This window comes from Antechinus flavipes, chromosome 1, assembly GCF_016432865.1.
Source record: "Antechinus flavipes isolate AdamAnt ecotype Samford, QLD, Australia chromosome 1, AdamAnt_v2, whole genome shotgun sequence".
In the NCBI taxonomy this organism is placed as follows: Eukaryota; Metazoa; Chordata; class Mammalia; order Dasyuromorphia; family Dasyuridae; genus Antechinus; species Antechinus flavipes.
The window spans coordinates 19,527,473-19,540,386 of record NC_067398.1 but is presented as its reverse complement, the minus strand read 5'-3'; the positions used below and the strand labels follow the sequence as shown (position 1 = coordinate 19,540,386).

At 37.4% G+C, this 12,914-nt stretch overlaps 1 protein-coding gene across 1 annotated transcript in view; it reads left to right on the top strand.

The window, feature by feature from the left end:
* Positions 1–12,914, top strand: part of FHIT (fragile histidine triad diadenosine triphosphatase) — a 1,008,280-nt gene that overhangs the window by 365,072 nt on the left and 630,294 nt on the right. The gene's annotated exons all lie outside the window — the stretch shown is intronic.

Genomic DNA, 12,914 nt, shown 5'->3' with positions numbered 1-12,914 from the left:
TGAGTGAATAAATCTCAGTTTGTACCATCATCTTCCTCAGTAGCATATAAGCTTCTTGAGGGTAATGATCATTTCATTCTTAGCCCTTTATTTCCAAAGCTTAGCCCAGTGACTTGCACATAGTAGGTTTTTAATAAATGCTTATTTATTAATGAAAACAGAAATTCATTAAAGTATGATTATAAAATTTGTGAACAAGAGTAATGTTTTGTTTAGTATTGAAGGGCAACATAGTCTGAGCCATAGGAATTTTTACTGATTTTTTTTCTCTTTTTCACTTGAATGTTTGGTGTCTGAAGGATAATGAATCTTGTTGAAAGAAAAGGGTCAATGATTGCAAGTTCATTCATGGCAGAGTTCAAGATGTGGACATCAATCCATTGAAAGCTTTTTCTGCTTGGAGAACAGACTGATTTCTCATTGGCACAGCGTGGTGGCTATACTGAGAGGAAAAAGTGAGGAAATAAAATATATACACACAGAGATAGATACGTGGCATTTTTAAGAAAAAAAAATTGTTTCTGATGGAAAAAAGGGACATTGAATGGAAACTTAGATCCCACGTAAATTCATTACAATAAGTAAAAGAAAGATGAATATGAGTGGATAGGGGAGTGGCAAGATAAGGAAAAATCTGAATGAAATAATATTCAATTCAATTCAATTCAATACACATTTATTAAATAACAACTATATTCAAGGCCTTGTGTTAAGCAATAGATTGATAAAAGATTTTAAAATGTCACAGTGTTGGCCACTGAGGAGTTTTCCTTCTACTAGAGCTTCAAGAAAAATTAACAGATAAGAGGGATAAAACAAAGCATATTTAGGGTTAGGGTTAATTTTTATCTAATTGTTTATATATAATTCACATTGTCTATTGAATATGTTTAAATATGTATGCATGTGATACATACATATATAAATATGTATGTATAAATATGTGTGATACACACACACATACACCCCCATATATAGACTATACATATATATGTGCGCTCACATATATATATACATATATATATATACCATATACACATACATGCATATATACACACATTTACACATATCCAGTAGATAATGTGAATTATATATAAACAACTATATAAAAACTTTATAATTTTTATATCTACTATGCAATGAATGTGTTCATATTTGTGCATATATACTTGCATAGATAAACACATATATACATACATATAAATGCATTGTGTAGGAGGAGGTGGAGATGACAGTGATTTCTAGACTTTGGGGACAGCTGGTGCAAAGGGAGATGAAGGTCATGTGAAGAATTGTAAGAAGTCCAGTTTGATAAAATCTTAACTGAAAAAAAGAGTATGTGTGATTAAGAAAAGCCTCAAGGAAGACATCTGTGTGGAAATGGAAGCGAACCTGAGTCATTAGTTAAAAACAACGTAGGAATAGTTGTTTCTGCAGGGAAGTGGAATCATAATTGGATTTGAAAAGATGGCCAAGGAGCATTCATAGCAAGATTTGCAGGACTTTGATAAAGATAGGAGGTGCTATTACTTAAATGATGATTTGTATCAAAGAAAAGCTTGGAGATGAGAAAACGAGATGGTTGTAGCCTTTTTAAAAATTTAACATTGCTTCATATATTTAATAAGACTGGCAAATTTAGGGAAATTTTAGTATAATTACATTGTGCATTCAGTACTGCCAACTGATAATTACGATGAATCATTTGATAGTCAGTAGAATTCATTCCTAGTTAGAAACTACTTTAACAAACACATTAAAAATCCTTGAAACTTTTAATAAATAACAATAATGAACATAATGTTCAACAACATGATAGAGATGTTATGTTGATTATACTAACCCCCTGTACACCTAAGTCATGTATCAAACTTTAAAAAGCTAAAATACTATTCAGTCATTTCTAATTTTTTGACATTGCTTTGAAGTGAAGCTAGGAGACCTGGTATTTAGGAAGGATGATATTCTTAAAGTGGCAATAATTTAGGACTCTCGATTTTTTCTTTCTTTTCTCTTGTGATTTATTCGTGTTCTTCTAGTCCTTTCTCTAGATAAAAGTGGTAACATTCCCAGATTTTGCATCTGAAACAGTGAGAAAAGAAAGAACATGATTTGTGTAAAAGGTTATATGGCATTTTCTTTTTCTCAAGATGCATATATAATCTATGGAGCTTTGCATGGATTTATATTTAAATAAGTAAATAGACTAACACAATACCTGTATTAATGATGAAGATGGCATTTTGTCAGAGATGAACAAATGACAAGCAATGTCAATAAATTCAGCTACTGTAATTACTAGAGTAATCTATAGTAAACTATCATTTTAAAGATGTATAACTTAAAATTTGTATTGTCTTTTTGAGAAACCCAGAGGAACCTATGGGAATTTTTCCATTGGTAAAATTTGCTTCTGTCTTGAAGCAAGCAGAGTATCCTGTGCTCCTGATAATTTGGGGGTTCAAACTTATCCTGATAAGTTCTTTTTATGTCCACCACTTTTTACTCTAGATTGATAGTTATTTTATATAATTATTATTCAGAAAAGTCACATTTTATATCACTTTATTTTTATAGCTTTTTATTTACAAGATATATGAATGGGTAATTTTTCAGCATTGATCCTTGCAAAACCTTCTGTTCCAACTTTTCCCCTCTTCCTCTCACCTCACCTTCTCCCCTAGATGGCAGGCAGTCTTATACATGTTAAATATGTCACAGTATATCTTAGAAATAATATATGTGTGCAGAACCAAACAGTTCTCTTGTTGCACATGAAGAGTTGGATTCAGAAGGTAAAAATAACCCGGGAAGAAAAACAAAAATGCAAATAGTTTACATTCGTTTCCCAGTGTTCTTTCTTTGGGTGTAGCTGCTTCTGTCCATCATTTATCAATTGAAATGGAGTAAAGTCTCTTTGTCAAAGAAATCCACTTCCATCAGTATACATCCTCATACAATATCATTGTCAAAGTGTATAATGATCTCCTGGTTCTGCTCATTTCACTTAGCATTATTTCCTGTAAGTCTCGCCAGTCCTCTCTGTATTCATCCTGCTGGTCATTTCTTACAGAACAATAATATTCCATAACATTCATATACCACAATTTACCCAGCCATTCTCCAATTGATGGGCATCCATTCATTTTCCAGCTTCTAGCCACTACAAACAGGACTGCCACAAACATTTTGGCACATACAGGTCCCTTTCCCTTCTTTAGTATCTCTTTGGGGTATAAGCCCAGTAGATTTTTCAAAATATATTTCCATATTCATCATGCTCCACAAGAAAAATCAGATTAAAAGGGGGAAAAAAATGAGAAAGAAAAAAACAAGCAAGCAAACAAACAACAACAACAAAAAGTGAAAATATTATGCTTTAATCCACATTGTTTCTCTCTCTAGATATGGATAGCACTTTCCATCACAAATCTATTGGAATTGCCTTTTGTTGAAAAGAGCCACGTCCATCACATGTTCTTATTGTTACTACGTACAACTTTTTCTTGGTTCTGCTCACTTCACTCAGCATCAGTTCATATAAGTCTTGCCAAGCTTTTCTGAAATCAGTCTGCTCATCATTTCTTGTGAAGAAGATATCTTGTTTAAAAAAAAAAAAAGATGCTAGAAAAGTCAAAGTCAGCAGCCATTATTCAGTGTAGGGAAATTTGAATTTATGTCTGGTTCTTTATTTTCTATGGCTACTTTTTTTTGTCTAATTTCCTCCAACAATGAGCTTGATATAAGGAACATGCACCTTTTAAAAATAGCTACTTCTGTTTTTACTGAAACTGTCTATAAAGGTTTATTACTTAGGAATCAATATGGCAACTAGCTGACAGAATCTCCTCTTCTGCTTTCTCATGACCAAAACAATGGTAAACATATGACATTTTAAATCATTGACAACACAACTTTCTCCAATGTATTCAATGCCTCCTCTAGGGCAAGGAGTTCTTCACTGTTTTCATGTCATGTCCCACCCCTTGGGCACTCTGTCTGGATCAACCCAAAGACCTTTTTCTTAGCATCCTATCATTAAATAATGAGAGGAAAATTGAAAGTACAGTTAGAAGCTAGTTTTAAAAATGTATATTCTTCCCCATCCAAGTTCATACACTTCTTGGAATTTTAAAAGGCCCTGGATCCCATGTTAAGAAAAAGTGTGGGCTCCATTTATTTCTAAGACTTGTTTTCTAGGGAAAAAAAATAATAACCATGGGCAAAAATGCACAAAGAAGGCGAATGTGGAAACCAAGGCTATTTCCTTCTCTGGCACTGAAAGCCCTTGACAACCTGGCTCCGAGCTACCTTTCTAGGATCATTATCTATTCCTCCCCTTCATGTACAGGAGCTGGATTTCTTCTTGTTTCACCCACAATCTCATCTTCTGTCACTGGGCCTATGCACAGACTGTCCCTCGGGCCTGGGATGCCCTCCCTCCCTCCCCTCTGTCTCTTAGAATTATTCATTTTCTTCAGTGTTCAACTCAAATGCCATCAAGCCTTCTCCTGATCCAACTGCTAGAGCCTCTCTTAAAATAACTTTATTTTGTACATAATTTGACTCTATGTGCATATATATATATATATATATATATATATATATATTTGCTTGTTCATCCATGATTTCATTGTCCTAGCGAACTTTCAGTGATAAATTTCCTTCTATCAATGCAGACCCTTTTTTTAGTTTCCAGCCAGATCTCTGATTCGTGTAGGATCCCAGAGTTTTTGTGGGTTTGGAGTTAGGGCCTTCATAGCCATTATGACATGACTGTTGCATTGAGTACATAGTAGGTGATTAATAAATGCTTATTGACTACAATCTTCATCTTTTGATTGTTCTATAAATAAACTCTTGTAGAAAGTTATAGAACAAGACATTTTTGGTGTTGCTAAATCATTTCAGTCATGTCTGACTCTTTGTGGATCATTTGGTGTTTTCCCTGGCAAAGATCCTGAAATGGTTTGCCATTTCCTTCTCTAGCTCATTTTACAGATGAGAAAACTGAGGCAAGGAGAATTAAGGGACTTGCTCAAGATCACTTAACTAGTAAGTATCTGAGGCTAAATGCAGATGCTCCAGACTCCAGGACCAGTGCTCTCTCTACTATATCACCCAGCTCCCCTATAGAAAAGATCACAAAACTGTATAACAGGTACTCTGAAAAACCTCTCGGCTTTTCTTTTCTTTTTTTAAAATTTTCTTAAAATTTCATCTGAAACCATTTTTAGGGATTATCGTAATTGAAAAGGTCACAGGAACAAGTTTGAACGCGGGCTACTTTGTCCCTGTTACAATTCTATCATGGGGAATATTGTGGTTTTCATGTTCAGTGTACTTTCTTCCTATTTCCTTTTGCTTTGTTTTATGAGAGGAGAGAATAAAGGCCTGGCTTGAAGAAAAAGGATATCTCGTGACAACTTTCTTTTTGTCAGTGAACCTCTGATCTTTGCCTTTCCAGTACCTGTCACCTGTCAGGAGAAAGAAATAGTGCTTCAGCGCACAGAGGCTTTTAAAAATGAATTGATCGTACTTTATTTTCAGAAACATATCCAGGAATCTTCTCTGCATGTCCTCCAGCCAGCAGATGCAGCAGGGTTCCAGGGTACTCATGAGCATGAAGGAAACGACAGAAAAGAAGCTCTCTTGTGGGTTGCAACATCTTAGGAAATGTTTATGTTCTCCTTTCTTGCTTTTGAGATGAAAAGACATTTTTTGATTAAAAAGGGATAAAATAAATAATTAATGGGGAGAGTTGGTTGGCAATGTGTATGATTGATTGTCGGAACAGATTTTAAGTTTTTATTTTATGAATTAAAAGGGCAAGTATAAGTTTATCACCTTTTCTCCACCTCTCAAAAGTTGTGTTTTTTTTTTAAATAACCTTTAATAAATATTGGTGGTATTATTGTTGAATCACTTCAGTCATATTCAACGTTCTGTGATCCCATTTGGGGTTTTCTTGACAAAAAATACTTGAAATTTCCTTTCTACTTCATTTTATAAATGTGGAAACTGAGACAGAATTAACTGATTTTCCCAGAATCACACGGGTGGAATTGGACTCAGCTCCTCCAGGGTCAGTGTTTCACCCACTGTATCATCTAGCTATTAAATATTCTTATAATCTACTAAAGATAATGGAGAGGTAACTTGGAAGAAGGAATTAACTAACTGATTGATTTTCCCAGGATCACACAGGTGGAATTTGAACTCAGGGCCTCCAGACTCCACGGTCAGTGTTTTATCCACTGCATCATCTAGCTACTAAATCTTCCTATAATCTAATAAACATAGTAGAGACTAACTTGGGAGAGAGAATAAAAAGGGAATTGACCTGTCTTCAAGTCTGACATGTAATAACTCTATGACTTTCAGCAAGTCCCTTACTTCCAATTACCCAGGAAACCCTAGACTCCAAGCAATTCAATTTATTCATATATATTGCATATATATATATATATATATATATATATATATATATATATATATATATGTATATATATATATATATATATATATATATATATATATGTTTTTGTTTTTTGTTTTTTGCTGAGGCAATTGGGGTTAAGTGGCTTGCCCAGGGTCACACAGGAGCCTATATATATATATATATATTTAATTATTGTATTGTTTAACGAGTTCCTTCTGCTGTGAAAATCAATCCTAGAGAAATATTCACACACTTAATTGAAAAGACTCCATGAATGAACTCTGATGAGTGTGATAAAATTGGAAGAACTCTGAATTTAGAGAGAACCTAAGTTCTAATCCTAACCATGGCACTGGTTACCCACCTATAGAAGCCTGAGTAAGTCACTTCTACTTTTTAAGTTGCAGGTTTTTTATCTGTGAAATGAGACAATTAGCCTGGATGGCCTCAAAGTTCCCTACCACTTTAAATTGATGAGCTCATTATCCCCAAGCCTAGCTTTTGACTATTTTTTTTCCAAGTCTAAATGACTAGTTTTTTTGTTCATTGATACAAAAATCAAAGTGAACTTCCACGTAAGGAAGGGGTTTCTTGAACCTCTTCCACACTCCTTTGTTTCATATATTGATGTGAGATGATACCATTACTTAAAACAGAGTAGGTTTAGTCAATAAGTCAAATTAATAAGTTAAGGAGCATTTTTCAAGCATCTCCTACGGCCCAGTCACTGTTTGAAGCATCGGGAATATGTAGAATGGGGAAAACAAGTCCCAGAACTCAAAGAATCTAAAGGGGGAAATAATAAATATTAATTGCAAATAAGATCTATCCAGGATAATATGGGGATCATCTCCGGTGGAAGAAGATAAAATGATGGAGAACTGGGAAGATATTATTGAAGAAGGTGGGACATTAACTGAGACTTGAAGCTCTTAGGAAACCAGTAGCTAAATGGGAGTAGGGAGAGAATTTCAAGCAGAGGGGACAGGAAATGAAAATGCTCAAGATAGATACAGTAAAAAAAAGTCAGTGTCACCACAAAATGGCAGGGAAATGGGTATAAGGAGATTGAAATGTTAGGGAGGGGTTATAAGGAGCTTTAAAAACCAAATCAGATTTCTATTTGTTCCTGGAGGTAAGAAGGAGCCACTGAAATTTGCCAAATAGGGGGAAAACACGGTCAAATCTGCACTTTAGGAAGATTAATTGGACATCTGAGGGAAGGTTGGGTTTGAGTTGGGGAAAACCTGAGGCAGGAGAATGAGCCCCAAAGTGATTACAGCAGCCCCGGGGGGAGGGGAGGAGCTTCCACGTGCAGGGAGGTGGAAGTGTCAGAGGAGAAAGGGGGCTTCTAGGAAAAATATCACAACTGGACGTGACAAATGATTGGATACGGGAGAAGGGAAGGAGGGAGAAAATAAGTGGTGGTGGCCAGAAGGAGGGTGAGACTCTCAGTAATAATGGGCGAGTTTGGAATTCTAAGGGTTCTAAGGGGAAGGGATGAGTTCAGTTTTTGATGTGTTAAGTTGCCTACAAGATATTAAGTCCAAGAAGTCCATTGAGCATGGGGAGATCAGGATACAGATTGGACAACTGGGTCTAGGAATTATCTTTATAGAGATAACAAGCCAGAAGGGACCTTAGGCTAGTCCAACGCTCTCCTTTTAAGAAGGAAATAGGCCAGGAAAATTGTCATTTGCTCAAGCTAATACAAGCAATGAAAATTGGAGGTCATGTGACTCAATATTTTTTTCTGTTTTCTTTCTTTTGTTGAGGAAATTGGGATTAAGTGACACAGCCAGGCAGTGTTAAGTATCTGAGGTCACTTTTGAACTCAGGTCCTCCTGACTTCAGGGCGGGTGCTCTATCCACTGCACCACCTCGCTGTCCTCAATATTTTTGCCTAATAAACTAGATTGCCTTTTCTTGGTATCCTTTAGGCAAGATGAAATTCACTTATTGTCTTCTATGGGGGTTCTGCATTGTATGACTTTTAAGTAGATGATGATGATGATATTAATAATTATATATAATGTCAATAATTGTATATTAATATTGAGATTAATTAGCATTTATATACTGCTTTGCATCTTATAAGGTGCTTTATGTTTGTCATCTCATTTTAAACTGAAAAAATCCCTCTGAGATAGGTATTATTATTATTATTATTATACCCATTTCCTAGATGAGGAAATCAAAACTTGCTTGAGTCATAGTTAATGTGAGGCATGATTTGCACTCAGGTCTTTGTGCATCTACGTTGGGCCCTCTATTTCCTATTAAGTGCCTTGATTTTTGGTACTGGGTGAGAGAGCAGAGACAAGATCTCCGAGGACCCAGAGGGCGGGCTGCGCACATTTTCTCCTTGGGGCGTCTGCGCGTGAGCCACGTCTCCGCTGGCGGAAAAGGCCGCCGGCCCCCCAGGAGCGGCCCCGAAGGGGTGCTTCTCGTTGGTTTCTAAGTGAGCCGAGGGCGAGAGGGCGCTCCCGGCCCTCGTTCAGCTCCCTAATCACGAGTCCGAAGGAACGGCGGGCCATGACCTCTGCCCCTGGAGACGGAAATCGGATTCTCCCAGCTCCTCCCGCCCCGCTTCCGGAGTTAGACTTAAAAACAAACCCAGAAAAGTTGCGTCTGGGGGTGGGGGAGGGGACCTGAGCGGCGGAGCGGGTGGGCCTCCGTATTAGGGGAGCCTGGGGGGAGGGGAGCCCGGGAGGTTTCCTGCCGAGGCTCCCGCGGGCTCCTTCCGTCTCTCAGCCCCCGCTGTTTACTAAGCAGGCCGCAGCCTTTCTAGTCCGAGGAAGAGTGACGGCTTCCTGGCGGGGAGCCTGCGCTCGGAACGGCGGCCTCAGGCTGGGTGGCTGCCACCGCTCCAGCCGCTTGATTGTAGACTGTCAGGGATTTGTTTGGTAGGTGACCAGAAGGCTGTGCGCGAGTCGTGTCAAAATGGTCTTCTTTTGTGTCCCGGAAATAAAGCCGGCTTCGGTGTCATGTCTGCTACCGAACGGCGCAGAGGAAACCTTTGTAACTGCTAAGCCCGAAGGAGCTCAAGACTCTTATTTTTTGGCGAAGGCAGTTGGGTTAAGTTACTCACGCGGGGTCACACAGCCAGGAAGTGTTCCGTGTCTGCGGTCAAATTCGAACTCAGGACCGTGCTCTGTCTCCTGCACCATTTAGACTGGATTCTGATACTTCCTGGGAACGTCACGTAACCCTGTGCTGCCTCATCTGTAAAACGGATCACCTTCAGGGATTTTAGGAGCATAAAAAATGTGTTATTTTTTTTTTTTTGGGGGGGGGGTTGGGAAGTGAGAGAAAGAAATTGAAGGGAAAAGACTCCCGAGGTTAGCAGAATTAAGCAAAAAGAGAATTGACTCTGGAGCAATCTAGAAGTAGGGCTCAGTGTTATCAATAAAGTGGGTGTGAGTCCTGAAGGAAGAGAAGAAAAAAATAAATAAATAAAGCTTAGTAGCCCAGAAAGACAGATAGATACACTATGGAGGATACTGGGGAAATGAGGGAAACCATGTCTCTGTTAGAGTGGGGAAGAGCAGGGATCAGAATAAGAGGAAAATTCAGTGTTTGCCTTTTCCAGTTAAAGATGCCCCTTTATAAGCAACATTCCCATATGGCCAGGACCTATTGAGTGACCAAAAACGCCTCCATCTTCGAAGAGAGCTCTTAGAGGATGGCCAGTTATTGTAGAAACATCAGTCATCCTTTTTGTTGCTGAGATTTCGACTGTATATTATACTCGTAGTGTAGAACTTCCTCCACTAGTGTGGATCTGAAGCTTGTTTAGAGTATAATTTCAGTCATATGGGGATGTTGAGAGAGGAAATGAACTTGTATGTCCTTCCTCCACCTTCTTCCTTCAATCCCTTTCTTTCTTTCTCTCCTTTCCCCCTTTCTACAATCTCTCTCTCTCTATCTATCTATCTATATGTATATATACACACACATATACACACATATATATGCATATGTATATATAATATACATATCTATGTCCATGTATATCTTATTATTATTAATATTATTATGGGTAGGATGGTACAGTTAGAAGCATGCTGGATTTAAGGTGAGACATTTAAGGCTTGAAAAGTATCTGTGCTCTTAACTAGTCATGTGATCTTCAGAAACTGATTTCATCCTGGTGTACCAAGTTTCTTCACCTATAAGATGATGGGCTAGGAACGGCTGATGCTGAAGTTCCTTCCAACTTTAAATCTATAACCTTCTATAACCTTGGTAACTCTAAAAGTGCCGAGGGAGGAATCATTAGGCCTTTTGGTCTCGTCCTGATTCAGCTGTTAAACAATCCTGGAACCTTAGGCAGATCCTCCTCCTCATCTTTTTTATTGTGTAGATACATTATATTTTAAGACAGTTTGGTGTAATGACAGAGCCACAAATGGTTATTAAAGGAAAAATTAGGAATGTTTGGAGCTAAGTGCCTCACATTTGAGGCGGACATTATGAAATTAACTGCGGTACTCTCACCACAAATTTCTACCATCATCTTCCTTAATGTTTTACAGATGACCTGAGAGTCTATACCAGTATTACCCCTGGCTCTTCGTGGCAAAGGAGGGGATGTTTATGAAGACATTCTGAGATTCCCCCTCCACTTTCTCCTTTGCAATATACACCCCCTTTTTCTGTAGCAAGGAGACCAATTTATCTTGGTAACATGTAAAGTAGGGACGTCTCAGTCAGGAAAATAAGCACAGTACGTACTCTGGAGGTCTCTGGAGCAGATTTCTTATTTGTACAAATTCCTCAGGGCTCCAAGTTTAAGTTCAGCCCATTCTGTCTTCCTGTAACCCAGACCCCTTCTGTTTCTCTGCTTCTCTTGCTTGAATCTGCTCCTGGAATCTGGTATTTTAAAATCCATTTAACATCATCTTTCCTCCTCTGCTAATTCGCTATCCTTCTCTAAAAATGACTGAAAAATAAGATGTCAGCCTCCTTTCTACTACACATTTATACAAGAGAATTTTCCATCATTTACAAGTAATTCCCCTGCTTTAAAATGTGTCTCCTATGGCTTTTGAGTTCCATCACTGAGTGGCAGCATGGAGTGTGGTAGATTTGGGGATATGTGTTCAAATGTTGCCTCTGAGAACTATCAGATGGGTGATTTGTGTCAAATTACTAAATTTCTCTGAAGTTCCTCATCTGTAAAATGAATATAAGACCTACTTCTTAAGGATATTGTGACTACCTCACTGGGAGGCTTTGAGATATATATATTTATATATATAAATATGTATATATACACATACACATGTATATATATATAAAGTGATTTTTTTTCAAACTTAAATTGCTTTACAAATGCTGGTTATTATATTATTATCGATAATTTCAAAATGATAAGATATGTACTAGAAAAAGAAAGTCCATTAAAAATTTGTTTTTTTTTTAATTATACTTAAGAATTATGCCTTATAAACTACCAAAAAAGAATAAAACTGAACCATGACCTTGTTATTGGAAGAGTTATTTCAAAGGGGATATAATATCTTTGGACAAAACTCCATCCTTCGTGTGTTTGTGTTTCTCAATCTCATAAAGGCATATTCTCAGCACAAGGCATCTGAACAATGACCAGCAGATATAAACTCAGCTTGAATCTTGGGAGATTAAGAAGAACCATTCCTTGAAAAACCTCAGAGGTCATTGGGAGAAATCTCAAAATCAATTCTTGTAGCAACAGGGAACGACTGAAGGGAAATCAAAGCTTACTTGATACACTGACATGATACACTTAACACCAGCTAAGACTCTTAGAATTGAATTTAAAAGTCGGAAGTCTGGCGAGGCAAGATTTAGGTAGCCTGGCTGCAGGAGAGTGTGAATCAGGACCCTTCTGCCATGTGAACTGTCCCATCACGTGTCTGGAGAGTGGCCCGCACGTGTGTTCTGTTTATTCTTTTTAATTACAATGGAAGTCACCAAAAGTCAGTGTTTAAAAGGCAGAGAATATGCAAGCTTCAAGAGATTCAAGTTAAATCCAGCCAAACAGTGTTGTACTACTTAATGTACAATGACTACATTAATAAAATGTAGATTTGTAGGTATTACTACAATAACTAATAATAGCCAACTTGGTGGGGAGAATAGATAGTGCTGGGACATCAGGAAGACTCTGGATTCTGATACTTCCTAGCTGCATGATCCTGGGAAAGTCACTTGCCCCTGTTTGGCTCAATTCCTCATCTGTAAAATGGGAATAATAATAGCTCCTACCTTCCATGGTTATTGTAAAGGCAGAATGAAATGACATATGCACAGCATTTTGCAAATGTTAAAACCTGATAGAAATATAATTTTATTATTATTGTTATTATTATAGTCTAATCTTCTCCAGATGTTAGTTATAAATTTGAAATGCAGTTCTCTACTGTGAAGGTTTTACTCTGTTATATAACTGCTTTAGTAGTAACTTACTATAGGTTTTTGTTTTGTT